This window comes from Salvelinus namaycush, chromosome 7 (genome assembly GCF_016432855.1).
Source record: "Salvelinus namaycush isolate Seneca chromosome 7, SaNama_1.0, whole genome shotgun sequence".
In the NCBI taxonomy this organism is placed as follows: domain Eukaryota; kingdom Metazoa; phylum Chordata; class Actinopteri; order Salmoniformes; family Salmonidae; genus Salvelinus; species Salvelinus namaycush.
In genome coordinates this window covers 55,459,083-55,467,682 of record NC_052313.1, presented here as the reverse complement: position 1 = coordinate 55,467,682, position 8,600 = coordinate 55,459,083, and positions in this window count along the sequence as shown.

Sequence of the window (8,600 nt, the reverse complement as noted above, 5' to 3'; positions counted from 1 at the left end):
AGACATACAGTTGAAGTCGGAAGTTTACATACACTTAAGTTGGAGTCATTAAAACTCGTTTTTCAACCACTCCACAAATGTTGTTGTTAACAAACTATAGTTTTGGAAAGTCAGTTAGGACATCTACTTTGTGCATGACACAAGTCATTTTTCCAACAATTGTTTACAGACAGATTATTTCACTTATAGTTCACTGTATCACAATTCCAGTGGGTCAGAAGTTTACATACACTAAGTTGACTGTGCCTTTAAACAGCTTGGAAAATTCCAGAAAATGATGTCATGGCTTTAGAAGCTTCTGATAGGCTAATTGACATCATTTGAGTCTATTGGAGGTGTACCTGTGGATGTATTTCAAGGCCTACCTTCAAACCTTTGCTTGACATCATGTGAAAATCAAAAGAAATCAGCCAAGACCTCAGAAAAAAATTGTAGACCTCCACAAGTCTGATTCATCCTTGGGAGCAATTTCCAAACGCCTGAAGGTACCACTTTCATATGTACAAACAATAGTACGCAAGTATAAACACCATGGAACCACGCAGCCGTCATACCGCTCAGGAAGGAGACGTGTTCTGTCTCCTAGAGATGAACGTACTTTGGTGCGAAAAGTGCAAATCAATCCCAGAACAACAGCAAAGGACCTTGTGAAGATGCTGGAGGAAACTGGTACAAAAGTATCTATATCCACAGTAAAACAAGTCCTATATCGACATAACCTGAAAGGCTGCTCAGCAAGGAAGAAGCCACTGCTCCAAAACCGCCATAAAAAAACAAACAACGGTTTGCAACTGCACATGGGGACAAAGATTGTACATTTTGGAGAAATGTCCTCTGGTCTAATGAAACAAAAATAGAACTGTTTGGCCATAATGATCATCGTTATGTTTGGAGGAAAAAGGGGGAGGCTTGCAAGTCGAAGAACACCATCCAAACCGTGAAGCACGGGGGTGGCAGCATCATGTTGTGGGGGTGCTTTGCTGCAGGAGGGACTGGTGCACTTCACAAAATAGATGGCATCCTGAGGAAGGAAAATTATGTGGATATATTGAAGCAACATCTCAAGACATCAGTCAGGAAGTTAAAGCTTCATCGCAATGGGTCTTCCAAATGGACAATGACCCAAAGCATACTTCCAAAGTTGTGGCAAAATGGCTTAAGGACAACAAAGTCAAGGTATTAGAGTGGCCATCACAAAGCCCTGACCTCAATCCTATAGACAATTTGCGGGCAGAACTGAAAAGTGTGTGCGAGCAAGGAGGCCTACAAACCTGACTCAGTTACACCAGCTCTGTCAGGAGGAATGGGCCAAAATCACCCAACTTATTGTGGGAAGCTTGTGGAAGGCTACCCAAAACGTTTGACGCAATTTAAACAATTTAAAGGCAATGCTACCAAATACTAATTGAGTGTATGTAAACTTCTGACCCACTGGGAATGTGATGAAAGAAATAAAAGCTGAAATAAATCACTACTATTATTCTGACATTTCACATTCCTAAAATAAAGTGGTGATCCTAACTGACCTAAAACAGGGAATTTTTACAAGGATTAAATGTCAGGAATTTTGAAAAACTGAATTTAAATGTATTTGGTTAAGGTGTATGTAAACTTCTGACTTCAACGGTATTACATATATAGAGACATATTACATACATAGAGTCATATTACATAGAGTCATATTACATAGAGTCATATTACATAGAGACATATTACATAGAGACATATATAGAGACATATTACATATATAGAGACATATTACATATATAGAGATATTACATAGAGACATATTACATATATAGAGATATTACATCGAGACATGTTACATATATAGAGACATATTACATAAAGACATATTAAATACATAGAGTCATATTACATAAAGACATATTACTTATATAGACATTTTACATATATAGAGACATATTACATATATAGAGACATATTACATAGAGTCATATTACATAGAGACATATTACATAGAGACATATTACATAGAGACATATATGGAGGCATATTACATATATAGAGATATTACATAGAGACATGTTACAAATATGGAGACATATTACATAGAGTCATATTACATAGAGTCATATTACATAGAGACATATTACATAGAGATATATATAGAGACATATTACATATATAGAGACATATTACATAGAGTCAAATTACATAGAGACATATTACATAGAGACATATTACATATATAGAGACATATTACATATATAGAGACATGTTACATAGAGTCATATTACATAGAGTCATATTACATGGAGACATATTACAGAGAGACATATATAGAGACATATTACATATATAGAGACATATTACATAGAGACATATTACTTACATAGAGTCATATTACATAAAGACATATTACTTATATAGAGACATTTTACATAGAGACATATTACATATATAGAGACATATTACATATATAGAGACATATTACATGTATAGAGACATATTACATGTATAGAGACATATTACATAAAGACATATTACTTATATAGAGACATATTACATATATAGAGACATTTTACATAGAGACATATTACATATATAGAGATATTACATAAAGACATATTACTTATATAAAGACATATTACATATATAGAGACATATTACATATATGTAGACATGTTACTTGTATAGAGACATATTACATAAAGACATATTACTTATATAGAGACATATTACTTATATAGAGACATTTTACATAGAGACATATTACATACATAGAGTTATTACATATAGACATATTACATATATAGAGGCATATTACATATATAGAGGCATATTACATACATAGAGTTATTACATATAGACATATTACATATATAGAGACATATGACATAAATAGAGATATTTTATATAGAGACATATTACATATTTAGAGACATATTACATATATAGAGATATTTTACATAGAGACATATTACATATATAGAGACATATTACATAAAGACATATTACTTATATAGAGACAATTTACATAGAGACATATTACATACATAGAGATATTACATATAGACATATTACATATATAGAGACATATGACATAAATAGAGATTTTTTATATAGAGATATATTACATATATAGAGACATATTACATATATAGAGATATTACATAGAGACATACATAGAGACATATTACATATATAGAGGTATTACATGGAGACATATTACATATATAGAGGTATTACATAGAGACATATTACATATATAGAGACATATTACATATATAGAGACATATTACATATATAGCGATATTACATAGAGACATATATAGAGGCATATTACATATATAGCGATATTACATAGAGACATATTACATATATAGAGATATTACATAGAGACATATATAGAGACATATTACATATATAGAGGTATTACATAGAGACATATTACATATATAGAGACATATTACATATATAGAGACATATTACATATATAGAGATATACTACATAGATAGAGACATAGTACATATATAGAGACATATTATATGGACATACAGGAGCTGAATCAAAAATCATTGGCCTATTCCCTATATAGAGACATATTATATAGACAGGCCTATTCCCTATATAGAGACATATTATATAGACAGGCCTATTCCCTATATAGAGACATATTACATAGACAGGCCTATTCCCTATATAGAGACATATTTCATAGACAGGCCTATTCCCTATATAGAGACATATTTCATAGACAGGCCTATTCCCTATATAGAGACATAATATATAGACAGGCCTATTCCCTATATAGAGACATATTTCATAGACAGGCCTATTCCCTATATAGAGACGTAATATATAGACAGGCCTATTCCCTATATAGAGACATATTACATAGACAGGCCTATTCCCTATATAGAGACATATTATATAGACAGGCCTATTCCCTATATAGAGACATATTACATAGACAGGCCTATTCCCTATATAGAGACATATTACATAGACAGGCCTATTCCCTATATAGAGACATATTATATAGACAGGCCTATTCCCTATATAGAGACGTAATATATAGACAGGCCTATTCCCTATATAGAGACATATTACATAGACAGGCCTATTCCCTATATAGAAACATATTATATAGACAGGCCTATTCCCTATATAGAGACATATTACATAGACAGGCCTATTCCCTATATAGAGACATATTACATAGACAGGCCTATTCCCTATATAGAGACATATTATATAGACAGGCCTATTCCCTATATAGAGACGTAATATATAGACAGGCCTATTCCCTATATAGAGACATATTACATAGACAGGCCTATTACCTATATAGAGACATATTACATAGACAGGCCTATTCTCTATATAGAGACATATTACATAGACAGGCCTATTCTCTATATAGAGACATATTATATAGACAGGCCTATTCCCTATATAGAGACATATTACATAGACAGGCCTATTCCCTATATAGAGACGTATTACATAGACAGGCCTATTCCCTATATATACTACCTCTGACTGTGCAATCAACAACTTTATATATGTCTGTTATGTTGTGTTACGGTACAGACTCCATCAGTAACGTTTCTCATCTCTAACGGTCTGTTATGTTGTGTTACGGTACAGACTCCATCAGTAACGTTCCTCATCTCTAACGGTCTGTTATGTTGTGTTACGGTACAGACTCCATCAGTAACGTTTCTCATCTCTAACGGTCTGTTATGTTGTGTTACGGTACAGACTCCGTCAGTAACGTTTCTCATCTCTAACGGTCTGTTATGTTGTGTTACGGTACAGACTCCGTCAGTAACGTTTCTCATCTCTAACGGTCTGTTGTGTTGTGTTACGGTACAGACTCCGTCAGTAACGTTTCTCATCTCTAACGGTCTGTTATGTTGTGTTACGGTACAGACTCCATCAGTAACATTTCTCATCTCTAACGGTCTGTTATGTTGTGTTACGGTACAGACTCCATCAGTAACGTTTCTCATCTCTAACGGTCTGTTATGTTGTGTTACGGTACAGACTCCGTCAGTAACGTTTCTCATCTCTAACGGTCTGTTATGTTGTGTTACGGTACAGACTCCGTCAGTAACGTTTCTCATCTCTAACGGTCTGTTATGTTGTGTTACGGTACAGACTCCGTCAGTAACGTTTCTCATCTCTAACGGTCTGTTATGTTGTGTTACGGTACAGACTCCATCAGTAACGTTTCTCATCTCTAACGGTCTGTTATGTTGTGTTACGGTACAGACTCCGTCAGTAACGTTTCTCATCTCTAACGGTCTGTTATGTTGTGTTACGGTACAGACTCCGTCAGTAACGTTTCTCATCTCTAACGGTCTGTTATGTTGTGTTACGGTACAGACTCCGTCAGTAACGTTTCTCATCTCTAACGGTCTGTTATGTTGTGTTACGGTACAGACTCCGTCAGTAACGTTTCTCATCTCTAACGGTCTGTTGTGTTGTGTTACGGTACAGACTCCGTCAGTAACGTTTCTCATCTCTAACGGTCTGTTGTGTTACGGTACAGACTCCATCAGTAACGTTTCTCATCTCTAACAGTCTGTTATGTTGTGTTACGGTACAGACTCCATCAGTAACGTTTCTCATCTCTAACGGTCTGCTATGTTGTGTTACGGTACAGACTCCATCAGTAACGTTTCTCATCTCTAACGGTCTGTTATGTTGTGTTACGGTACAGACTCCATCAGTAACGTTTCTCATCTCTAACGGTCTGTTATGTTGTGTTACGGTACAGACTCCATCAGTAACGTTTCTCATCTCTAACGGTCTGTTATGTTGTGTTACGGTACAGACTCCGTCAGTAACGTTTCTCATCTCTAACGGTCTGTTATGTTGTGTTACGGTACAGACTCCATCAGTAACGTTTCTCATCTCTAACGGTCTGTTATGTTGTGTTACGGTACAGACTCCATCAGTAACGTTTCTCATCTCTAACGGTCTGTTATGTTGTGTTACGGTACAGACTCCGTCAGTAACGTTTCTCATCTCTAACGGTCTGTTATGTTGTGTTACGGTACAGACTCCATCAGTAACGTTTCTCATCTCTAGTGGTTTTATCAGTCACCATAACATACTGTAATTACATCTGTACTGATTTATAGTACAGGGAAAGAAAACCTGCCACACACACAAGTGCATACTCGCATGAACACAAAAACACTCCCACACAGGTGATTGAATGTAATTTCACTAAATTGCTTCCATCCGTAACCCTAGTTACTGGCTTGTCTAGTAACGCAGCAACACTGTAGTCCCAGCCATCACTCTCCTGGTCAAATGTGGATAACACATCTGGAACAGGGCAGACAAACTGGCTCTCATAAAACAAGTCCTGTATAGGCTCACTAACATGCTGCCCCACACACACACACGTTAGTGTCAGATCAGCGGACAGGTTAACGATCTGTCCAGGAGAGGGGAGCAGATCGATGTAGGAACCCCAGGGATGAGAGGGGTCAGTCAGCCACATCACACTGCCAACTCCCTGGGGGGACAGGAGAACCAGGGAGAGGCTGTCCAGCACTGAGACACAGGACAGTGTCAGAATCCAGGGTTGGAGGGACAGACTGCAGGCGCTGGAGCTTTGACATCTGGTGTCTGTTGGTAGAGCGAGGGGATGACGTGTGTGTGTGTGTGTGTGTGTGTGTGTGTGTGTGTGTGTGTGTGTGTGTGTGTGTGTGTGTGTGTGTGTGTGTGTGTGTGTGTGTGTGTGTGTGTGTGTGTGTGTGTGTGTCTACGAGGGATTTACAAAGCCCCCCTCCACTGTGTTGAAGTATCCTGATAGTAGACTACAGTACAACAGAAGGGTTCATCTGGGGACACACAGATGGACATGGAAGCTTCTCATCATGGGGGGGAGGGCGGGATACAGATGGAAGCTTCTCATCATGGGGGGGAGGGCGGGATACAGATGGAAGCTTCTCATCATGGGGGGGGGGGGGCGGGATACAGATGGAAGCTTCTCATCATGGGGGGGGAGGGGGGGATACAGATGGAAGCTTCTCATCATGGGGGGGAGGGCGGGATACAGATGGAAGCTTCTCATCATGGGGGGGAGGGCGGGATACAGATGGAAGCTTCTCATCATGGGGGGGAGGGCGGGTATAGCCTGGTACAGCATTACAATGATGTTTCATCTTATGGCAGAGAATGGCATCACCAAAAGGGAAATGTGAACTTTGGCTTTGTAATAGAATTCTGCTAAAAAGGAAATGTCTGTTGGATATAAGATGATGGAGTCATGTGGTTGACCATATTCATCTGTCTTTAGTCCTTCAGAAAGAGGAACTTCACAGCGCTGTGGTCCAGTCATGTGAATATCAGAGTGCTTCTAGAAAAGGGGATGTTTGGTAGAATGACTTTGTGCTTTCCGTTTTTTTCTCTCTCTCTCTCTCTCTCTCTCTCTCCAATTCAATTCAATTTACTTTATTGGCATGACGTAACAATGACGTAACAACGAATTCTGATTCATCCCCCACACTCTATTTCTTTCCCTCTCCTCTCCTCTCCTCTCCTCTCCTCTCCTCTCCTCTCCTCTCCTCTCCTCTCCTCTCCTCTCCTCTCCTCTCCTCTCCTCTCCTCTCCTCTCCTCTCCTCTCCTCTCCTCTCCTCTCCTCTCCTCTCCTCTCCCAATTCAATTCAATTCAATTCAAGGGGCTTTATTGGCATGGGAAACATATGTTAACATTGCCAAAGCAAGTGAGGTAGATAATATACAAAGTGAAATAAACAATAAAAATTAACAGTTAACATTTAACATACAGAAGTTTCAAAAGAATAAAGACATTTCAAATGTCATATTATGTAAATATACAGTGTTGTAACGATGTACAAACGGTTAATGTACAAAAGCATAAATATGGGTTGTATTTACAATGGTGTTTGTTCTTCCCTGGTTGCCCTTTTCTTGTGGCAACAGGTCACAAATCTGTGGTATTTCACCCAGTAGATATGAGACTTTATCAAAATTGGGTTTGTTTTCTAATTCTTTGTGGATCTGTGTAATCTGAGGGAAATATGTGTCTCTAATATGGTCATACATTGGGCAGGAGGTTAGGAAGTGCAGCTCAGTTTCCACCTCATTTTGTGGGCAGTGTGCACATAGCCTGTCTTCTCTTGAGAGCCAGGTCTGCCTACGGCGGCCTTTCTCAATAGCAAGGCTATGGCTCACTGAGTCTGTACATAGTCAAAGCTTTCCTTAATTTTGGTTCAGTCACAGTGGTCAGGTATTCTGCCACTGTGTACTCTCTGTTTTGGACCAAATAGCATTCTAGTTTGCTCTGGTTTTATGTAAATTCTTTCCAATGTGTCAAGTAATGATATTTTTGTTTTCTCATGATTTGGTTAGATCTAATTGTGCTGCTGTCCTGGGGCTCTGTGGGGTCTGTTTGTGTTTGTGAACAGAGCCCCAGGACCAGCTTGCTTAGGGGACTCTTCTCCAGGTTCATCTCTCTGTAGGTGATGGCTTTGTTATGGAAGGTTTGGGAATCACTTCCTTTTAGGTGGTTGTAGAATTTAACGGCTCTTTTCTGGATTTTGATAATTAGCGGGTATCGGCCTAATTCTGCTCTGCATGCATTAT